Source organism: Triticum aestivum, chromosome 4B (assembly GCF_018294505.1).
Source record: "Triticum aestivum cultivar Chinese Spring chromosome 4B, IWGSC CS RefSeq v2.1, whole genome shotgun sequence".
Classification (NCBI taxonomy): Eukaryota; Viridiplantae; Streptophyta; class Magnoliopsida; order Poales; family Poaceae; genus Triticum; species Triticum aestivum.
The window spans coordinates 639,362,470-639,385,467 of NC_057804.1; the positions used below are offsets into that span (position 1 = coordinate 639,362,470).

Consider the following 22,998-nt stretch of genomic DNA (forward strand, 5'->3'; position numbering starts at 1 on the left):
CGCTACGGCGGCGGCGGTGGAGCAGATTCCATCAACAGTGGTAGTAACCAGCGGCGGGAGGTCGCTGGCAGCGAGGAGGCGATCCGGAGACCCGAGGAGGCAGAGCAGGACACGTGTGGACTGAGGGGTTTTGAAGAATTTTCCAAAATCTCACCCGTGGGTATTTATATCCTGACCCTATCAATGTGACTGAGCGGAACATCTCAGTGGCACCGAGATTGCAGAATCACGAGCGGTTGCTGCAACTCGGTGTGACCGAAGTGTTCAAATCGGTTGCACCGAGATGAAAACCTAGATCAACTTAGTGAACTCGGTTTGACCTAAGTGGATGACTCGGTCAGACCGAAATGCACAAAGAGGTTTTGGAAGTTTAAGTCTATGACGAATAGGGGACTCCGAGTGCTCCTCACACAGAGTGGTTCGAATCTGACTTGATCAAACTTTGTGATGTAGCATGAATAGAGTTTGAGACAAGAAAAGCATAGATAGCCAGAGAAGGTTCTTAGGCATTCTTGTCCATCCACTTGGCAAAAGAGAAAGAGCCAATCAAAACAACAAGTGGATGTCCTCGAATGAGTAAAATATGCAATCAACATGCTCACAGAATAAAATGGCAAATGAAATATGTGGCAAAGCATGAACAAACACTCTAGCATCTATCAAGAAATTTGCGATGACTAGGTCATCTATATATGAGTATATTGACTTAGGAGTCAAATGAGAACATTTGATCATAGGTCATACTCATCGTTTAAGCACAAGTGGGGTTTACCACTTTTACATAAAGCATTGTTGTGTTCACACCATTAGAGTTGCTTTAGCTCAATTCTTAGAGTAAAGCTCCCCCTAGATGTGATATCCCCCCTAAGAGGGATGAACTAACCTTGGGTTTTGTCGTTGATGACTTCATGTAGGCGTTGAAGATGTGGATGCTCAATGTTGATGTAGATCATTCGGAGCAATCCATTGGAGTGAGTTGCACTTTCAATACCAACACGGGTTAGTCCCACAAGGAACAAACAAGGATATCCATAGACATAGAGTGAAGTACACACAAGATGATGTCCATGAAAGCATTTTTGTTACCTTATCTCTTGTCTTACCAACAAGAGGGTTTGTGACTCCTTGAACTAGTGCAAGATGTGGAAGTTGTTTGCACTTGTTCTTGCCAAAATGATGTGAGTGAAGTGTATTCGCGGAGTAACCCTCAAGAACTCTCTAGTTCTTCTTCTTCGGGATCCACATCATCTTGATGGGAATCCTTGGGGTTGTAGTCGTACTTGATAAAGTAGAACTTGATGTAGTCTTGGGAACCCACTTGACAAAGGTATTAGGAGCTTCTTCAAATGCATCAATTTCCTCTCGAAGGTTGTCCTTGCCTTTTTGCTTGTGGTCTTGAGGTGGAAGATCATCTTGAGCTTGTGTCCCTTGAAAAGAATTAGGATCATACTTCTCTTGTTGAGGAACAAACTTCGTCTTAGGGTATTGATCTTATTCCCACTCAACTCCATTTGCATTGAACTTTCATTCAAAACCAACACCTTGATTCTTTCGGTGCCTTCCTTGCTTGCGTACAATTTCCTCAAATTGCTTACTTCCGACAAGGATCTTGTAAACACCTTTCTCTATAATTCCCTTCAATAAGCTATTTTCTTGCTCAAGTGTAACTTGGCTAAGAGAATCATTAGTGGAATCAAGAGAACTACTAGAAGCAACAACATTGGATTTAGCATGATTATTGTTGCTACTAGAAGAAGAATCTTTCTTACTTTTGGTGCTAGATTTTACTTGTGGCATGTAAGTAGATAGGAGTAAACGCTTAGCAATGTAAGAAGAACTTTTATTGCGAAGATCATCATTGATTGCCTTTAAAAACTCATGCTCTTGCTCAAGGTTGAGCTTTTCAAATAACTTCTCACGAGTCTTTAAAAGTTCTCGATGATCTTCCAAGGTAGTTTCAGGAGCTAACTTAAGAGTGTTTAGTTCTTTAGTTAGACGCTCAATCTTCTTCTTATCATTGTCATTCGTTTTATCTTGATTAGCATGTTTAATTGATGTTTCATCATAGTATTCATCACTAGAGTTGTCAACAAGTAAATCATCATCACCTAACAAGTCATCTTCATCACTATTGAAATCAACATACTTGGGGTGTGATACCTTTGGGCCTTTAGCCATGACGCATCTTCCAATTCCTTCATTTAGTGAGTCAAATATGTCATAGGAGTTGGTTGACACAAGTGCTAGACCGGCAACACCTTAATCTTGAGTATATTCGGAGTCAGAGTGATAACTTCTCTCAGAGTGATGGTCGGAGTCGGAGCCGGATACCCATTCACCAACATGAGCTTGATGTCTTCCCTTTGTGTAGCTCTTTGATGATTTGTCCTTCCTTTCCGAATCCTTGCTTCTCCGGGAGGTTCTTCATTCATAACGATCATCTCTACTCCTTCTCTCTCTTGGTGGTGATTCTTCTCTTCTACTTCTTCTTTTAGGTAAATCTTCTCTCCTTTTGTAGGGAGCCGTACACTCATTTGAGTAGTGTTTGGATCTTCCACAATTGTAGCAATTACATTCACGACTCGAAGATCTTTTGTCATTGTAGGACCTTGACTTGGAACTTCTTTCCTTGCTTCTACTCTTGTAGAGTTTGTTGAAGTTCTTCACCATTAGGCTCAATTCTTCATTGAAGGTTTGCTTCTCACTTGATGATGTAGGAGCATCACATGAGGCTTTGTAAGCACGACTTGACTTGTTGTGAAGCTCTTCCTTATCCTTGAGTGACATATCATGAGCAACAATTCTTCCAATGACTTCTGTTGGCTTGAGATCTTTGTAGTTGGGCATCATTTGGATCAATGTGCACACGGTATCATATTTTCCATCCAAGGCTCTTAGGATCTTCTTGATTATGAATCTATCGGTCATCTCTTCACTTCCTAATCCGTCAATCTCATTTGTGATGAGAGCAAGTGTCGGTGTCAAAACCGGCGGATCTTGGGTAGGGGTTCCCGAACTGTGCGTCTAGGCGGATGGTAACAGGAGACAAGGGACATGATGTTTTTACCCAGGTTCGGGCCCTCTTGATGGAGGTAAAACCCTAATCCTGCTTGATTGATATTGATGATATGGGTAGTACAAGAGTGGATCTACCACGAGATCAAAGAGGCTAAACCCTAGAAGCTAGCCTATGGTATGATTGTTGTTCGTCCTACGGACTAAAACCCTCCGATTTATATAGACACCGGAGAGGGTTAGGGTTACACAGAGTCAGTTACAATGGTAGGAGATCTACATATCCATATCGCCAAGCTTGCCCTCCACGCCAAGGAAAGTCCCATCCGGACACGGGACGAGGTCTTCAATCTTGTATCTTCATAGTCCAGGAGTCCGGCCAACGGTGATAGTTCGGCTATCCGGACACCCCCTAATCCAGGACTCCCTCAGTAGCCCCTAAACCAGGCTTCAATGACGACGAGTCCGGCGCGCATATTGTCTTCGGCATTGCAAGGCGGGTTCCTCCTCCGAATACTTCATAGAAGATTTTGAACACAAGGATAGTGTCTGGCTCTACAAAATAAGTTCCACATACCACCGTAGAGAGAATAATCTTTACACAAATTCAATGTGCTGATGTATTGTATGACGTGACATCACACCATGGCCAAGCCTTTATTGGAATCGTCTTTACTGTCCCACCTCAGCGTGTTTAGCGAGGCGGTTTCTTTGGCACGTCTTGTCAAAGCAGAGATCGTGTCCCCTTATTCCGGGATTCTCATCAATACGGGTGTGGGTAATCCAACCGTGCCATTGATTACGATGCTTGGGAGACAAGCGAGTTTTATCAGGCTGGTGGGGGACGCATAGCTTCGTCCTTCCATATAAGGGGATAAGGATCCACCTTTTCACCTACGCCTTCTTCCTCCTTTGCTCATCCATTTCCGCGCACTCGAGCTCCAGCGCCCAAGTCCGCACATCTCGCCTCAACCTTCCCCAGCCATGTCCGGAGCGGGAGGCAAGTGGATGGCCTCCTCCGTCACGGAGGGGCACATCAAAAAGTTGAGGAAAGCCGGATACCTGCACAACGACATTGCGCACCGGCTTCCAGACGAGGGGCAGCTCGTCCCCACCCCCAGGCCCCATGAGAGGGTGGTGTTCCTTCCCCATTTCATCCGCAGACTAGGTTTTCCACTTCACCCATTTGTCCGGGGGCTCATGTTCTACTATGGCCTGGATTTCCATGATCTGGCCCTGAATTTCATCCTCAACATCTCAGCGTTTATCGTTGTGTGCGAGGCCTTCCTCTGCATCAAACCCCACTTTGGCTTATGGCTGAAGACCTTCAATGTCAAGCCGAAGGTAGAGGGCGGCCAGCAGGCGAAGTGCGGAGGCGCCATGGTGGGCAAGATGCCCAACGTCATATGGCTCGAGGGCTCCTTCGTGGAAACCATCAAAGGGTGGCAATCGGGGTGGTTCTACATCACCGAGCCGCGTGACCCTGAATGGGCAGCGGCCCCCGAATTCCGATCTGGCATCCCCACACGGCTCACCTCCTGGAAAGAGAAGGGCCTGACATGGGGTGATTTGGAAGAGCTGACCGGACTCCAAACATGTATCCAAAACCTTGTGAACAAGAAGATCAAGCTCGTCAACGTAGTCCAGGTCATGCTCATCCACAGGATCCTCCCGTGCCAACAACGGGCCTTCAACTTGTGGGAGTTTGACCCGGCACAGCACCAAACCTTGAGCAGGCTCTTCGACACTACGTACGAAGATGCCTGGAAGGTGCTATTCAAGGGCGCCGAGGCTCCCGCATCCGCTACCGAAGATCACGGATTCAGCTCGCAGCGTCAAGCCGGCGAGGTAAGCTATTTTACCCTTTACGGGACACTTGTTTTTTCATAGTTTGACTCTATGCGGGATCTAAACTCCCTTACCTTTGACAGGCCTGGCAGAAGAAGTCCGGGCAGGTTAACTGTCCGGCTCCCTTACCGGAAGACCCAACAGACGCCCGATTGACGGGGCTGCTGGTTCCGGCACCTCACGTGGTGCCGGATAAGAAGGTCAAGAAGAAGGCCACGGGAACCCAAAAGAGTTCCCGGCGTCAGGTGTTATCGGACTCATCGTCCGATGACTCCGAGGCGGACTCCTCCCGCGAAGACGAGGAGGAGAAAAAAGAGGCTTCTCCCCCAGCGGGGGGAGAGAACAAAAGGAAGGCCTCCCCAACTGGGGAGGCCGGAGGGTGCAAGAAGGGAAGGACCCTTCCTCCGGACTACTCCACCAACGCCGCCGACGACGAAGAGGAGTGGCCACCGAGGGCTAAGCCCCTAGCGACATAGTAAGTGTCCAGATACCAAAATAATTCATGGCGTTTTGTTTGTCGCATAGAATCTCCTAACGCCCAATACAACCCTGCAGCCCGCCCAAGGACGGGCTCGACATTTCAACGAGCGGCTCCCTGGCTCCGTCGGACGTGAACAACACTTCACTTCCGGTCGCCTCCTCTCCTTGCGCTGCTGATGACACCGAGGTGGGGTCCCAAAAGGGGCCCAGCCAGGAGGAGGAGGTCCCGGAGGTGCCGCAAGGCAACCTCCCGGACTTTGGGCATAAGGGGGATCAAACCCCAATGGGTTCTAAGTTCGGCCCTGGGCCGGACTCCGCACCGGAACCTTCAGTGGTTCCGGAGTTCGACAGGCGGTCCCTTCGTAAGAAGGGCAAGACCGCGACACCAGTGACCTCTGTCCAACCGGAGGCGCCGGATAATTTGTTGGAGGCGCTTAATGGCGCCTCCATCGATGAGGAGCACTGCATTATCATGAGTGCGGTGATCCAGAAAGTTCAGTCCTCCAAGAGCGGGCTGACTGAAGCCTGTACCAGCCTTCTAATAGGCTTCGAGGTAAGTTTTTCAGATATGTAAGAATATTACCGCATAGATAGTAGCCCCTGATGCTTAGTTCGGTGTTCGGAAAGAAAAGTCGAACTGAGGATCTAAAAAGATATACGCAATAGTTTAACATAAATATGTCAATATGGGAATGCAGGACCTCTGTCGCACTGACTGCAGAGGTCAATGCATTGAAGGAGAGCCTCGAGCGGTCCAAGAACGAGCTCGGCCTTGCCAAGAAGCAGCTCGAGGACAAGGAAGGTAAGTAATACCTTATTAAAATAATACCTTATAGAAAGGATTTGGTTGCAAAAAATGACAGGAATAACGTGAGTATTGCAGGGGCCACGAACGAGGTGGCGACCCTGAAGGAAGCGGTGTCCAAGGCCGAAAACAGTGCGGCCGCGGAGCGCACTGAGCGAGAGAAGCAGGAGGCGCGGGTGGCGGAGGTGCGGCAAGAGCTCCAGGCTCTCGTGGAAAAACACGAGAGTTTGGAGCATGACTCGAAGACTTGAGAGTCCGAGCTCGCCTTGGCACTTGAGAGTGCCAAAGCCGCTAAGGCCGAAGCCCAGAAGGCCCTCCAGGAGATTGAAGCGATAAAGAAGATAGCGGCGGGTAAGGCATTCTTTATGCAAAGCAAGCATGTGAAAGTGAATTATCTGTTACTTACCCGAATCCGGAGCTCTCCAGGAGCGTTCGCCAATCTGCCCCGTAGTGTGTTCGATGCTGCCGCGTTCTACCAAGCCGAGGAGGGGAGCTCGACGGAAAAGGTGTTCTGGTCTCAATATGCTGAGGCCGGACATCCGGTGCCCCTGAGCGACCAGCTGAAGCAGCTGGTCGAGCTCCACAAGGTGGCCGAACAGGCCATGAAGGGCCTCATAGTTCGGCTGTGGCCTAAAGAAGCCATGCCTGGGAGCTACTTCGGTCTGGTGCGGCGGTTGGTGGATGCCTGTCCATGGATTGAAGTCAACAAGCGCTCCGTCTGCATTGAAGGTGCCCGTCGGGCCCTTGTCCGTTGAGGGAGTCCTGGATTAGGGGGTGTCCGGATGGCCGGACTATGACCTTTGACCGGACTCCCGGACTGTGAAGATACAAGATTGAAGACTTTGTCCTGTGTCCGGATAGGGACTTTCCTTGGCGTGGAAGGCAAGCTTGGCGATACGATATGAAGATCTCCTCCCGTTGTAACTGACTCTGTGTAACCCTAGCCCTCTCCGGTGTCTATATAAACCGGAGAGTTTTAGTCCGTAGGACGAACAACAATCATACCATAGGCTAGATTCTAGGGTTTAGCCTCTCTGATCTCGTGGTAGATCAACTCTTGTACTACCCATATCATCAATATTAATCAAGCATGAGTAGGGTTTTACCTCCACCAAGAGGGCTCGAACCTGGGTAAAAACATCATATCCCTTGTCTCCTGTTACCATACGCCTAGACGCACAGTTCGGGACCCCCTACCCGAGATCCGCCGATTTTGACACCGACATTGGTGCTTTCATTGAGAGTTCCTCTATGTCGTCACCTTTATGCCCGATGGCTTCTTCGATCGTCACCACGACGTGGTCCAGGGTGAGACTTTTCTCCCCGGTCAGATCTTCGTATTCGGCGGCTTCGCACTGCGGGCCAACTCGCTTGGCCATCTGGAGCAGATCGGAAGCTACGCCCCTGGCCATCAGGTCAGGTTTGGAAGCTTAAACTACACGGCCGACATCCGCGGGGACTTGATCTTCGATGGATTCGAGCCATGGCCGAGCGTGCCGTACTGTCTTGATGGGCATGATCTAGCTCTGCCGCCGGACAGCACCCAGAGTGCCGCTCAGGTGTCCGCTCCGACCATTAGCTCAGAGCCGACTGTGCTAGTCAGGGACGAACGGTTGGATGCTACCCCAGGAGCCGCAATCTCTACGGTGATAGAGCCGAATACCAGCCTAGTCCTTTGCAAGGCCCGTGACTCCGAGGTGCCGGACTCCGTTCCGGACTCCGAATATTCCGCACCCCTTCCGATCGAACCCGATTGGGCTCCGATCATGGAGTTCACCGCCGCAGACGTCTTTCAGCACTCGCCCTTTGGCGATATCCTGGATTCACTAAAATCTCTCTCTTTGTCAGGAGATCCCTGGCCGGACTATGGTCAGCAGGGTTGGGATGTGGACGACGAGGAATTCGAAACCCACCCACCACCCACTTTGTAGCTACGGTTGACGATCTAACCGACATGCTCGACTTCGACTCCAAAGACATCGACGGTATGGGCGCCGATGAAGGAGACGACCAAGAACCAGCACCTATAGGGCACTGGAAGGCCACCTCGTCATATGACATATACATGGTGGACACCCCCAAAGCAGGGGATGGCGATGAAAAAGCGGAGGATGACCCCTCCAAGAAGCAACCTAAGCGCCGACGTCAGCGGCGCCGCTCTAAATCCCGCCAAAGCAAGAATGGCGAATCCGGCACCGGTGTGACACCCCCGATTCAATCGTACACTAATCATGCACGCAAATGTGTACGATCAAGATCAGGGACTCACGGGAAGATATCACAACACAACTCTAAAACATAAATAAGTCATACAAGCATCATAATACAAGCCAGGGGCCTCGAGGGCTCGAATACAAGTGCTCGATCATAGACGAGTCAGCGGAAGCAACAATATCTGAGTACAGACATAAGTTAAACAAGTTTGCCTTAAGAAGGCTAGCACAAACTGGGATACAGATCGAAAGAGGCGCAGGCCTCCTGCCTGGGATCCTCCTAACTACTCCTGGTCGTCGTCAGCAGCCTGCACGTAGTAGCAGGCACCTCCAGTGTAGTAGTCGTCGTCGACGGTGGCGTCTGGCTCCTGGACTCCAGCATCTGGTTGCGACAACCAGAAAGAAAGGAAAGGGGAAAAAGGGGGAGAAAGCAACCGTGAGTACTCATCCAAAGTACTCGCAAGCAAGGAACTATACTACATATGCATGGGTATATGTGTAAGGAGGCCATATCAGTGGACTGAACTGCAGAATGCCAGAATAAGAGGGGGATAACTAATCATGTCGAAGACTACGCTTCTCGCCGCCACCGTCTTGCATCAAGTAGAAGAGAGTAGATTGAAGTCCTCCAAGTAGCATCTCCAAGTAGCATCTCCAATAGCATCTCATAGCATAATCCTACCCGGCGATCCCCTCCTCATAACCCTGAGGTAGAGCGACCACCGGTTGTATCTGGCACTTGGAAGGGTGTGTTTTATTAAGTATCCGGTTCTAGTTGTCATAAGGTCAAGGTACAACTCCAAGTCGTCCTGTTACCGAAGATCACGGCTATTCGAATAGATTAACTTCCCTGCAGGGGTGCACCACATTACCCAACACGCTTGATCCCATTTGGCCGGACACACTTTCCTGGGTCATGCCCGGCCGCGGAAGATCAACACGTCGCAGCCCCACCTAGGCACAACAGAGAGGCCAGCACGCCGGTCTAAACCTAAGCGCACAGGGGTCTGGGCCCATCGCCCATAGCACACCTGCACGTTGCGAGGGCGGCCGGAAGCAGACCTAGCCTAGTGGCGTTCCAGTCCAATCCGGCGCGCGCCGCTCCGTCGCTGACGTCTGAAGTGCTTCGGCTGATACCACGACGTCGGGATACCCATAACTACTCCCACGTAGATGGTTAGTGCGTATAGGCTCGTAGCCAGACTCAGATCAAATACCAAGATCTCGTTAAGCGTGTTAAGTATCCGCGAACGCCGAACAGGGCCAGGCCCACCTGTCTCCTAGGTGGTCTCAACCTGCCCTGTCGCTCCGCCACAAAGTAACAGTCGAGGGCCGTCGGGAACCCAGGCCCACCTCTACCGGGATGGAGCCACCTGTCCTTTCAGCCCCCTCGTCAGAATCACTTGCGGGTACTCAATGAGCTGACCCGACTTTAGTCACCATCTGTATAGTATGTATGTATGTATAGTATATACCCGTGATCACCTCCCAAGTGATCACGGCCCGATAGTATAGCAAGGCAGACTGACAAGAATGTAGGGCCAATGATGATAAACTAGCATCCTATACTAAGCATTTAGGATTGCGGGTAAGGTATCAATGACTGTAGCAGCAATGACAGGCTATGCATCAGAATAGGATTAACGGAAAACAATAACATGTTACACTACTCTAATGCAAGCAGTATAGAGAAGAGTAGGCGATATCTGGTGATCAAAGGGGGGGCTTGCCTGGTTGCTCTGGCAAGAGAGAGAGGGGTCGTCAACTCCGTAGTCGAACTGGTCAGCAGCAGCGTCGGTCTCGTAGTCTACCGGAGAGAAGAGGGGGAAGAAATAATGAATACAGAGCAAACAAAGCATCACAAAATATAACAAGGCAATACGCGGTGTTCGGTGTGCCCTAACGCGGTAGTAGGTGATACCGGTGAAGGGGGGAAAACATCCGGAAAAGTATTCCCGGTGTTTTGCGTTTTCGGACAGATGAACCGGAGGGGAAAAGTTGCGAGTTCGATAGGTTAGGGGTGTGTGGCGGACGAACGGACTGCGTATCCGGAATCGTCTCGTCGTTCTGAGCAACTTTCATGTTGAAAATATTTAATCCGAGTTACGGATTAAAAGTTATGATTTTCTAAAGATTTTATTAATTTTTGGAAATTTAATTAGTTATTTAATTAATTCGAAAATGGAATTAATGACGTCAGCATGATGTCATGCTGACGTCAGCAGTCAACAGAGTTGACTGGGTCAAACTGACGTGTGGGTCCCGCATGTCATTGACTGTTTAATTAACAAGTTTAATTAAACAGAGTTAATTAGGTTAGTTAGTTAACTAGGTTAATTAAACATAATTAATTAAGTTATTTATTTATTTATTTATTTATTTTTATTATTTATTATTTATTTATTATATATATATATATATATGTTTTTAAAATTCTTCTCTTTTTTTTAACAAAAACGTTCTGTGGGGGCTGGGCCCCACATGTCATAGGGCCAGGGGCCTAGCGGTTTTGGGCGCTGGTTGCGGGCATAGCCCGAACGGGCGCACGCCCAGGGGCGGGCAAAACCGACCGGCGGCGAGCGGGAGCAAGGGCAGCGGTGGCCGGAGCGATGGCGGGCAGGGGGCCTCGGTGGTCGGGACGTGCGGGCATGCGAGTGCGGGCGAAGCCGCAGCCCGCCTGGTAGCAAGGTGAGGCCGGAGCGGGGTCTGCTCGGCGCGGCCGGTGCAGCCGGCCGGCGCGGGCGCGGCCGAGCCGTGGTCAGCGGCAGGAGGCAGGGGGGCCACTGAGGGGGGGGGGGCGACGCATCGGCGGGTCGGCGGCGCGAGGCGCGCTGCGGCGCCGGCAAACAGCGAGACAGCGAGCGACAGTGGAGGGGATCGTGGCAAAACTGTACGGGACAGAGGGAGAGACGGGGGAGGGCGAGGCCCTCACCGGCGATGTAGAGACCAGGGGGGGCGGCGAGGCTCGAGGTGGCTTTGGGAAGGAGGACGGGGACGATGCGCGGGCGGAGTGGAGGCAGGCCGGCGGGGAGGTCCGACGTCGTGGCCTCCGGCGAGGTCCTCGGGCGGCGGCGTCGAGGCGATCCGGCGACGGCAAGGGATCAGTGGCGTATCCGCGCGACGAGGGCGAGGTGTAGGTGGGATGAGGCGGCGGCGAGGAACACCGGCGGCATCGGCAGGGGCGGGGCGTCGTGCCCGGCCCAGATCGGGCAGAGGGGGGTGAGGAGCGAGGGGGAGTGGGGGTTTCGTCCCCGATCCAATCTGGATCGGGAGGGGGGTGGGAACGCCGTGGGGGGGGAGTGCGGGTGGTTGGGTTAGGGTTTGTCAGGGGTGGGGGTTATGGGAGTGAGGGGTGTGGCCGGTTGGGCCGGTGGCCGAACGGGCCGGCCTGCTGGGCCGAAGCCCAGTGGGGGGGCCTTTCTCTCTTTTCCTTTTTTTCTTTTGTTTGTTTTCTGTTTTCTTTTATTATTTCTTTCTTTCTTTATTTTAGTTGCATTTTAATTTAGTAAAATGTACACTTAGTATTTCAACTTAGTCCATAGTCACAAAAATAAATCTAGACCCCAAATAACTTAGTTTGACATTTTATTAATTATAAAAGGTATTTAATTAATCTCTTTGCTACTATTTTATTTATCTCATAGTATGTAAACATTTTATAAATGTGCGGTTTTCCCATCATAATTATCTATGCAATATTTGGTTCACTCCGAACATTTTAGTTTAAATATTTGAAAACTTTTATCGTTTGCCTGATTTTGAATTTGAATTTGAATCGGTTTCGAACTAACTCGAGATTAGCAACTATAATTGAGGTGACGTGGCATCATTAGCAGAGGAGCACTGTAGCTTAATTACCCGGGCGTCACAATTCTCCTCCACTACAAGAAATCTCGTCCCGAGATTTAAGAGGGGAAGTGCGGGGAAGGGATTAGGTTGCGAAATTCTAACGGGTCTTGTTGGTATTGGCTACTCTTCTCGAGGAGGTCGATCCATTACATTGTTGTCTTCACTTTTCTGCTTCAGGTCATCATGGTGATGTCGTTCTTTTCTCGGGAACTCCAACGTACTTACGAATAGGTAAGGGGCAGCTCGGCTACGACAGAATGCTTATGAGGGAAACAATCTGGGGGTTAACCCATGAATGAGCATAAGATTATCTCTCGAGTTGAACATATCGAATACATCAAGAGTAAGGTACGAAGGTACAATAAGAGGTTCCAAGTGGATAGATAGTTGCTCGAAGTCTGAACCAGAGTGAGAAAGGGTTTCAGAGCAGCGAGAGTAAGTATTGCGTCTGATACCAGAATAGAGCATTAGGAAGGTGGCCCGTGAATTAAATACGAAGCCAAGCGCGAGGAATAACTTCGACAACAGGGTGTATAGGAGAGTCAGGTTTCGATCCTGTGGAACTGTGGGTTATGGGCCCACCATGTGGGTTAGAAGTAGGAAGGGCGGAGACGTCTTGCGTGATCATGCAAGCAAGGCATGTCAGGGGGGTAGCCTGTCGATTATGTCGGCGACAACGTCGATACCAAGAGCGCGGGACGAAGAGAACTATTTTCCTGCTCGTTGAACGAGGCGGGCCAAGAGGCAAAGTTCTCATCCATCGGCGGTTACCGAAATGTCGTCAACAATAGAAACAGGGTCTCACTGTCAGAGTTGTACACCGAGGTGTTTACCTACGCAGTGAATTATTACGGCTTAGATTATATAGATCACAAGAAAGGTTAAACCAAACAACGGAAAGGAAATATGGTTATCAAATTACACAAAACAAAGACAAGGAAAATGTGTTTAATCACATATTTCAGGGGTATATCCTTCCCAAGGACAAGCAGATCATGATATCCATGACAGGATATAATGTAAAAAAAACTCTTTAGGTAGGGGAGACAACCCATACAACGGTGTTTGGATAATTGAGCAGGAAACTTTTAGCCTTTGGCTCCAAATGTTCTTGTTGGAAATCGGAGTATCACAAACAAGCTTTTGAGATAGCATTGACATGGTCATCAGGTGTAGATCAGACTTTGGGTACTCGAAGGATCCATCAGGAACAGCTTGTAGAATAAGTCTTACAATTTCCTCAGGGAAGAATGGCTAAACTTGCTAAAAAGGATACTACAATAATAGGTCCTCCACCCAGGGGGGGGGGGTGCTAGGCATGACATCATGTTACCAGGTCATCAAAGGACCAATGTTATAACTCTTGAAAATATGTTCCAACCATCATATCTGACCGAGATTCAGATCTGATTGGTGTCAGTATAACTCAGACTCGGGATGCCTGAGAAGAAAGGTGCAACACAAATTGATGAGATGACATTGCAAGATTCTTGGGAAATTTACTACGGAAGCGAGTTTCGAAACAAAAACTCATCATTAGACCAAGGAGAGGGTGAGGAGGTGGCTGATGGACTCAGCGACAATTCATCGAGATTTCCAAAAATGGATTTCCACAATTATGTGAACAAGGAGATAACAGCTGTCAGATCAAATAATATAATGGGGTATGCTTGAGGAACACATACACAATTAAACATTGGTTGAAAAGTGCACCCGAAATATGGGTTGGGTTGCACGACCATGTCAGAATGGTGAATCAATAACCAATAGCCTGAGGATGAGCTGTCGGCCATTAACTTCAAAGCAATAGGGTTGCTAGGAGTACAGAATCCAAGCAGCACCGTTCACTTGCTAGTATTCCGGTTAGAATCAACATTGGGGCCAAGAAGGAATGGTGATGGTGAGAAGTATCACCATACCAAGAGATTTTAAGAGGCGGAGCACTTCTCACAACCTTCTTGACATAAAAGATGGTAATACTTCAAGGTGAAGTAGAACAAATGCTGGATAGCAAGGAACTCAAGATTCAATCCAAAACATGAACACGTTTGTGTTGAGGGAAGACAAGGATGTGGTCGATGATAACACGATCATCGAGGGGCAAGGATGGTATTTCCCATCATGAATTTGATTGATATCCTGGAAGGAGTTAAAATGTTGATGATGATCACGACAAATTTTGTCGAGAGGCTCCATGAAGATGCAATCGCTCGGCGACGGCATCAAGCCAAGGGAATGGTGAAGCAAAAGGCTATTATAACCGTAGATAAGATGTCATCCCAAAATTTAGAGTTATCTCTCAAGACAAACAATATGATGGTGAAAGTTCGATGTAAGCTTAGAGCACTGTCGGGATTGTGCCCCAAGGATGAAGGACATAGGTAAAATGGTCAAGCAGTCAACCTGACGATGATGATGTAGTCAATCAGCTGGGAATGACACGATCGAGTACAAACTCGTAAGCGATGAAGATTACTAAGAGTTGTTGAATCGCAGTGCGGACTCGATTCAGTTATCGGTGTTCTCGAGTGACTAATAACTCAGACCCTGGGGGGGGATCCGAGATCGGTGAGAAGCAATACTAGATGAAGACTCGCAGGAAGCAACATAGTTCTCGAGATACCAAAGGTTAATAATCGAGGAAGATCAAAATAGAGGTTGGGCAAGCGTATTGATCTGCAAAAGGCAAGCACTTTAACTTGTCCGAGAAATTGAATCAAGGAGAAAATGTGGTCGGGACCACGACTGCAAATGACCAATACATAAATACCAGATGATTTCATATCAATGAAGTAGTTATTATTACAAGAAGCTTCTATGACAGGATCTACATCGCGTCCATGGGCATGAACACAAAGTTCAAGGTCGACTCCCACTTCTCCAATGCATAACCTTTCATTCACTTCTCACTTTCGATGAAGTTATAGCGTTGAAATTTTATCTGGCAAAATACCAGAAGAGTACGACTCGTGAAAACTTTCGAGTTCACACATATTAAGGAAGGCATAGGTTCAACCCATCGGGGCATCTTAGAATCCTATACCAGAATCTTTTAGAAGTAATTAACTCAAGCTCGAAGACAGAGCATGGTTAAGAAAGCAGAGGATACAATTTACCAAAGGCATTATGTATCAGAGGAAAGGCTCACAAGGTTATTGAATATGAAGGGCGTTGTCAGATAAAATCCAACAAGGATCTGGTGGTCCACAAGGGATCTGGTGTGAGCATCGGTACTCAACTAGAGGAAGCAGATTGCAAGGAGATCAGATTATAGAAACAACTGACTAACTCAATTGTCAAATGCCAAGGAATTATGATTTCCAAATCAAGGGATCAGGAGCAATGCTCTGAGTAGGGATGGATAAGTTGAATAGCCTTAGGGTACAATCAATGACAATTGGATTGGTCGAGAACCAATTCCAGTTAAAAGAATGGAAGCTCAGCCGGAAAGGTAATTTATAAGGATTCAATGATGATTGCGTGTATTCGCAGAATATTGAGTCAACAGACTCAAAATGATAATGACAAGGAATGTCATTAAGACTACGAGACTTATGGGATTAACCATAATGCAAGCAAGCAAGAATTTCAAGATCCAAAGGCTCCAGAGGATTTACGGAAGATCGAATATTATTTTGAAGACTTTCGTGAAACACATGAACAACTGGGGATGAGCGGATACTCGACAAGTGCGAGTATTTATTTGAAGGGGTATTCATGTGGCAAGGAACTGCTAGGCAGTAGGCACAAAGTATTCTTGAAACAATAGAGAAAACTTCGGGGTATCTTGTAATAACAAGATCAATGGGGGATGATCGTATGAATGGCAAGTGTAAGTAGTTTTCCATACGGATTTATCGGTGATCGGGAATAGCAAAAGTGATGGGCACAAAGTCTCGAGAGAATATCAAAGAGTATCTCCGAAATCTTCTGGTGCAGTCGGTGACCATCTGGACTGAAGGGGCTCTCCGGAAGAAAGTATTTTCGAGAACCTAAAGTTAGTTTTCAGTAAAAATCGTTTAACCCGAATAGAAGAGAGCTCAGAGTCCCAGAGTAAAGATTGAGGAGTAAAAGATCCTAATACCACCCAATGGCGACGTGGGCCCATGGGCCACACAGCCAAGTTAGTAAAAGTTTTGTAAAGTCTAGACTCGACTTCGGCCAAGGAGTGTGGAAGGGGATTCCTACAGGCAGTCGGCTCTGATACCAACTTGTGACGCCCCCGATTCAATCGTACACTAATCATGCACGCAAATGTGTACGATCAAGATCAGGGACTCACGGGAAGATATCACAACACAACTCTAAAACATAAATAAGTCATACAAGCATCATAATACAAGCCAGGGGCCTCGAGGGCTCGAATACAAGTGCTCGATCATAGACGAGTCAGCGGAAGCAACAATATCTGAGTACAGACATAAGTTAAACAAGTTTGCCTTAAGAAGGCTAGCACAAACTGGGATACAGATCGAAAGAGGCGCAGGCCTCCTGCCTGGGATCCTCCTAACTACTCCTGGTCGCCGTCGTCAGCCTGCACGTAGTAGTAGGCACCTCCAGTGTAGTAGGTCGTCGTCGACGGTGGCGTCTGGCTCCTGGACTCCAGCATCTGGTTGCGACAACCAGAAAGAAAGGAAAGGGGAAAAAGGGGGAGAAAGCAACCGTGAGTACTCATCCAAAGTACTCGCAAGCAAGGAACTACACTACATATGCATGGGTATATGTGTAAGGAGGCCATATCGGTGGACTGAACTGCAGAATGCCAGAATAAGAGGGGGATAACTAATCCTGTCGAAGACTACGCTTCTCGCAGCCACCGTCTTGCATCAAGTAGAAGAGAGTAGATTGAAGTCCTCCAAGTAGCATCTCCAAGTAGCATCTCCAAGTAGCATCTCCAATAGCATCATAGCATAATCCTACCCGGCGATCCCCTCCTCATAACCCTGAGGTAGAGCGACCACCGGTTGTATCTGGCACTTGGAAGGGTGTGTTTTATTAAGTATCCGGTTCTAGTTGTCATAAGGTCAAGGTACAACTCCAAGTCGTCCTGTTACCGAAGATCACGGCTATTCGAATAGATTAACTTCCCTGCAGGGGTGCACCACATTACCCAACACGCTTGATCCCATTTGGCCGGACACACTTTCCTGGGTCATGCCCGGCCGCGGAAGATCAACACGTCGCAGCCCCACCTAGGCAAACAGAGAGGCCAGCACGCCGGTCTAAACCTAAGCGCACAGGGGTCTGGGCCCATCGCCCATAGCACACCTGCACGTTGCGAGGGCGGCCGGAAGCAGACCTAGCCTAGTAGGCGTTCCAGTCCAATCCGGCGCGCGCCGCTCCGTCGCTGACGTCTGAAGTGCTTCGGCTGATACCACGACGCCGGGATACCCATAACTACTCCCACGTAGATGGTTAGTGCGTATAGGCTCGTAGCCAACTCAGATCAAATACCAAGATCTCGTTAAGCGTGTTAAATATCCGCGAACGCCGAACAGGGCCAGGCCCACCTCTCTCCTAGGTGGTCTCAACCTGCCCTGTCGCTCCGCCACAAAGTAACAGTCGGGGGCCGTCGGGAACCCAGGCCCACCTCTACCGGGATGGAGCCACCTGTCCTTTCAGCCCCCTCATCAGAATCACTTGCGGGTACTCATGAGCTGACCCGACTTTAGTCACCATCTGTATAGTATGTATGTATGTATAGTATATACCCGTGATCACCTCCCAAGTGATCACGGCCCGATAGTATAGCAAGGCAGACTGACAAGAATGTAGGGCCAATGATGATAAACTAGCATCCTATACTAAGCATTTAGGATTGCGGGTAAGGTATCAATGACTGTAGCAGCAATGACAGGCTATGCATCAGAATAGGATTAACGGAAAACAATAACATGTTACACTACTCTAATGCAAGCAGTATAGAGAAGAGTAGGCGATATCTGGTGATCAAAGGGGGGGCTTGCCTGGTTGCTCTGGCAAGAGAGAGAGGGGTCGTCAACTCCGTAGTCGAACTGGTCAGCAGCAGCGTCGGTCTCGTAGTCTACCGGAGAGAAGAGGGGGAAGAAATAATGAATACAGAGCAAACAAAGCATCACAAAATATAACAAGGCAATACGCGGTGTTCGGTGTGCCCTAACGCGGTAGTAGGTGATACCGGTGAAGGGGGGAAAACATCCGGAAAAGTATTCCCGGTGTTTTGCGTTTTCGGACAGATGAACCGGAGGGGAAAAGTTGCGAGTTCGATAGGTTAGGGGTGTGTGGCGGACGAGCGGACTGCGTATCCAGAATCGTCTCGTCGTTCTGATCAACTTTCATGTTGAAAATATTTTAATCCGAGTTACGGATTAAAAGATATGATTTTCTAAAGATTTTATTAATTTTTGAAATTTAATTAATTATTTAATTAATTCGAAAATGGAATTATGACGTCAGCATGATGTCATGCTGACGTCAGCAGTCAACAGGGTTGACTTGGTCAACCTGACAGGTGGGTCCCGCATGTCATTGACTGTTTAATTAACAAGTTTAATTAAACAGAGTTAATTAGGTTAGTTAGTTAACTAGGTTAATTAAACATAATTAATTAAGTTATTTATTTATTTATTTATTTTTATTATTTATTATTTATTTATTATATATATATATATGTTTTTAAAATTCTTCTCTTTTTTTTAACAAAAACGTTCTGTGGGGGCTGGGCCCCACATGTCATAGGGCCAGGGGCCTAGCGGTTTTGGGCGCTGGTTGCGGGCATAGCCCGAACGGGCGCACGCCCAGGGGCGGGCAAAACCGACCGGCGGCGAGCGGGAGCAAGGGCAGCGGTGGCCGGAGCGATGGCGGGCAGGGGGCCTCGGTGGTCGGGACGTGCGGGCATGCGGGTGCGGGCGAAGCCGCAGCCCGCCTGGTAGCAAGGTGAGGCCGGAGCGGGGTCTGCTCGGCGCGGCCGGTGCAGCCGGCCGGCGCGGGCGCGGCCGAGCCGTGGTCAGCGGCAGGAGGCAGGGGGGCCACTGAGGGGGGGGGCGACGCATCGGCGGGTCGGCGGCGCGAGGCGCGCTGCGGCGCCGGCAAACAGCGAGACAGCGAGCGACAGTGGAGGGGACCGTGGCAAAACTGTACGGGACAGAGGGAGAGACGGGGGAGGGCGAGGCCCTCACCGGCGATGTAGAGACCAGGGGGGGCGGCGAGGCTCGAGGTGGCTTTGGGGAGGAGGACGGGGACGATGCGCGGGCGGAGTGGAGGCAGGCCGGCGGGGAGGTCCGACGTCGTGGCCTCCGGCGAGGTCCTCGGGCGGCGGCGTCGAGGCGATCCGGCGACGGCAAGGGATCAGTGGCGTATCCGCGCGACGAGGGCGAGGTGTAGGTGGGATGAGGCGGCGGCGAGGAACGCCGGCGGCATCGGCAGGGGCGGGGCGTCGTGCCCGGCCCAGATCGGGCAGAGGGGGGTGAGGAGCGAGGGGGGAGTGGGGGGTTTCGTCCCCGATCCAATCTGGATCGGGAGGGGGGTGGGAACGCCGTGGGGGGGGAGTGCGGGTGGTTGGGTTAGGGTTTGTCAGGGGTGGGGTTATGGGAGTGAGGGGTGTGGCCGGTTGGGCCGGTGGCCGAACGGGCCGGCCTGCTGGGCCGAAGCCCAGTGGGGGGGGGCCTTTCTCTCTTTTCCTTTTTTTCTTTTGTTTGTTTTCTGTTTTCTTTTATTATTTCTTTCTTTCTTTATTTTAGTTGCATTTTAATTTAGTAAAATATACACTTAGCATTTCAACTTAGTCCATAGTCACAAAAATAAATCTAGACCCCAAATAACTTAGTTTGACATTTTATTAATTATAAAAGGTATTTAATTAATCTCTTTGCTACTATTTTATTTATCTCATAGTATTTAAACATTTTATAAATGTGCGGTTTTCCCATCATAATTATCTATGCAATATTTGGTTCACTCCGAACATTTTAGTTTAAATATTTGAAAACTTTTATCGTTTGCCTGATTTTGAATTTGAATTTGAATCGGTTTCGAACTAACTCGAGATTAGCAACTATAATTGAGGTGACGTGGCATCATTAGCAGAGGAGTACTGTAGCTTAATTACCCGGGCGTCACAACCGGAGACGTCAACACCCCGGACAGTGCCGAAGACAACCCCCTCCAGCAGGATTCAGCGTGGGAGGACGAAGGAGCCAGCCCTCATGAGAGAGCGGTAGACAAAGAGGTCGAGAACGACAATTATATGCCTCCCTCCGAAGACGAGGCAAGCCTCGACGACGACGAATTCGTCGTGCCAGAGGATCCCGTCGAACAAGAGCGTTTCAAACGCAGGCTTATGGCCACGGCAAGCAGCCTCAAGAAAAAACAGCAGCAGCTTAGAGCTGACCAAGACCTACTAGCCGACAGATGGACCGAAGTCCTGGCGGCCGAAGAGTATAAACTCGAACACCCATCCAAGAGTTACCCAAAGCGCAGGCTGCTACCCCAACTAGAGGAGGAAGCAACTAAACCTACATCACCAGTGTACGATGCGCCCGATCGGCCACCCCGTGGCCGCGACAGAAAGGCCTTTCGGCCCTCAACCCAAGCCGCACCCCGGCGCCGCTCCAAGAACACCAGAGCACGGGGAAACACAACAGACTTGCGAGACATATTGGAGGATAAGGCAAGGCAAACAAGATCGATCTACGGATCGCGTGGGCGCCCTATGTCATGTGACGATAATCGTCATTCCGGATATGATAAATACGGCCAGACCGAATACAACAGACAAAGCTCATCCGAGCTACGTCGCGATATAGCCCAGTACACGGGCGCCGCACACCCACTATGCTTCACAGACGAAGTAATGGATCATCAAATCCCAGAGGGTTTTAAACCCGTAAACATCGAATCATACGATGGCACAACAGATCCCGCGGTATGGATCGAGGATTATCTCCTTCATATCCACATGGCCCGTAGTGATGATCTACACGCCATCAAATACCTCCCGCTCAAGCTTAAAGGACCAGCTCGACATTGGCTTAACAACCTGCCAGCAGAGTCAATAAGTTGCTGGGAGGACCTAGAATCCGCATTCCTCGACAACTTCCAGGGCACTTATGTGCGACCACCAGACACCGATGACCTAAGCCACATAATCCAGCAGCCAGAGGAATCGGCCAGACAATTCTGGACACGGTTCCTAACCAAGAAAAATCAAATAGCCGACTGTCCCGATGCCGAGGCCCTTGCGGCCTTCAGGCACAACATCCGAGACGAATGGCTTGCCCGGCACCTAGGACAGGAAAAGCCGAAATCTATGGCAGCCCTCATGACACTCATGACCCGCTTTTGCGCGGGAGAAGATAGCTGGCTAGCTCGTAGCAATAACATAACTAAGAGCCCTGGCAATTCGGATACCAAGGACAACAATGGCAGGTCACGCCGCAACAAGCATAAGCGCCGCATTAACGGCGACAATACCGAGGATACGGCAGTTAATGCCGGATTTAGAGGCTCTAAACCCGGTCAGCGGAAGAAGCCATTCAAAAGAAACCCTCCGGGCCCATCCAGTTTAGACCGGATACTCGATCGCTCGTGCCAGATACACGGCACCCCCGAACAACTAGCCAACCACACCAACAGGGATTGTTGGGTGTTCAAGCAGGCAGGCAAGTTAAGTGCCGAAACCAGAGACAAGGGGCTGCATAGTGATGACGAGGAGGAGCCCCGGCCGCCGAACAACAGAGGATAGAAGGGCTTCCCCCCGCAAGTGCGGACGGTGAACATGATATACGCAACCCACATCCCCAAAAGGGAGCGGAAGCATGCCCTCAAGGACGTCTATGCGTTGGAGCCAGTCGCCCCAAAGTTCAACCCATGGTCCTCCTGCCCGATCACTTTTGATCGAAGGGACCACCCCACTAGCATCTGTCACGGCGGATTCGCCGCATTGGTCCTAGACCCAATCATTGACGGATTTCACCTCACTAGAGTCCTCATGGACGGCGGCAGCAGCCTGAACCTGCTTTATCAGGATACAGTGGGAAAAATGGGTATAGAGCCGTCAAGGATTAAACCCACAAAGACAACCTTTAAAAGCGTCATACCAGGTGTAGAAGCCAGCTGTACAGGCTCGGTTACACTTGAAGTGGTCTTCGGATCCCCGGATAATTTCTGAAGCAAAGAGTTAATCTTCTACATAGTCCCATTCCGCAGTGGCTATCACACCCTGCTCGGACGAACCGCATTTGTAAAATTCAATGCGGTGCCGCACTACGCATATCTCAAGCTCAAGATGCCAGGTCCTCGCAGAGTCGTTACGGTAAATGGAAACAATGAATGCTCTCTCCGGACGGAGGAGCACACAGCGGCCCTGGCGGCGGAAGTACAGAGCAGCCTCTCAAGGCAATTCTCCAATCCGGGTGTTAAACGTCCGGACAACGTCAAGCGCGCCCGAAACAACCTCCAACAAAGCCGGCTGGCACGTTTCGAGCAAGCATAGCAGTGCGGCCCAACCCCAGCCCTCGCCAGATGGTGATACCGGTACCACGCGTACATAATTACGCTTTGAAAATACCATGGGCATAAGGGGAGGGGCACAACTACGGCACGCCCAGAATGCGGCTCAGCCGCACTTAGGGGCTCCCTATTCTGCCGTTTCCTTTTCTTTTTATATACTTTCAGGATCCAACCATTCGGAAGGCCTGTCCGGCAACACACTCGCCGAACACACGATGCAACAGCCCGAGAGAGAACAAGTCGTGTCGTATGTCCAGGTGGTCTCTATAACGAGCTAAATACCCGTTTTACTTAAATTCA

The 22,998-nt window shown here is 49.5% G+C and overlaps 1 pseudogene; it reads left to right on the forward strand.

Annotated features, from left to right (window-relative positions):
* The first annotated feature begins 3,999 nt into the window (after window positions 1-3,999).
* On the forward strand, window positions 4,000-22,552 carry LOC123089523 (uncharacterized; annotated as a pseudogene).
* Window positions 22,553-22,998: the final 446 nt, after the last annotated feature.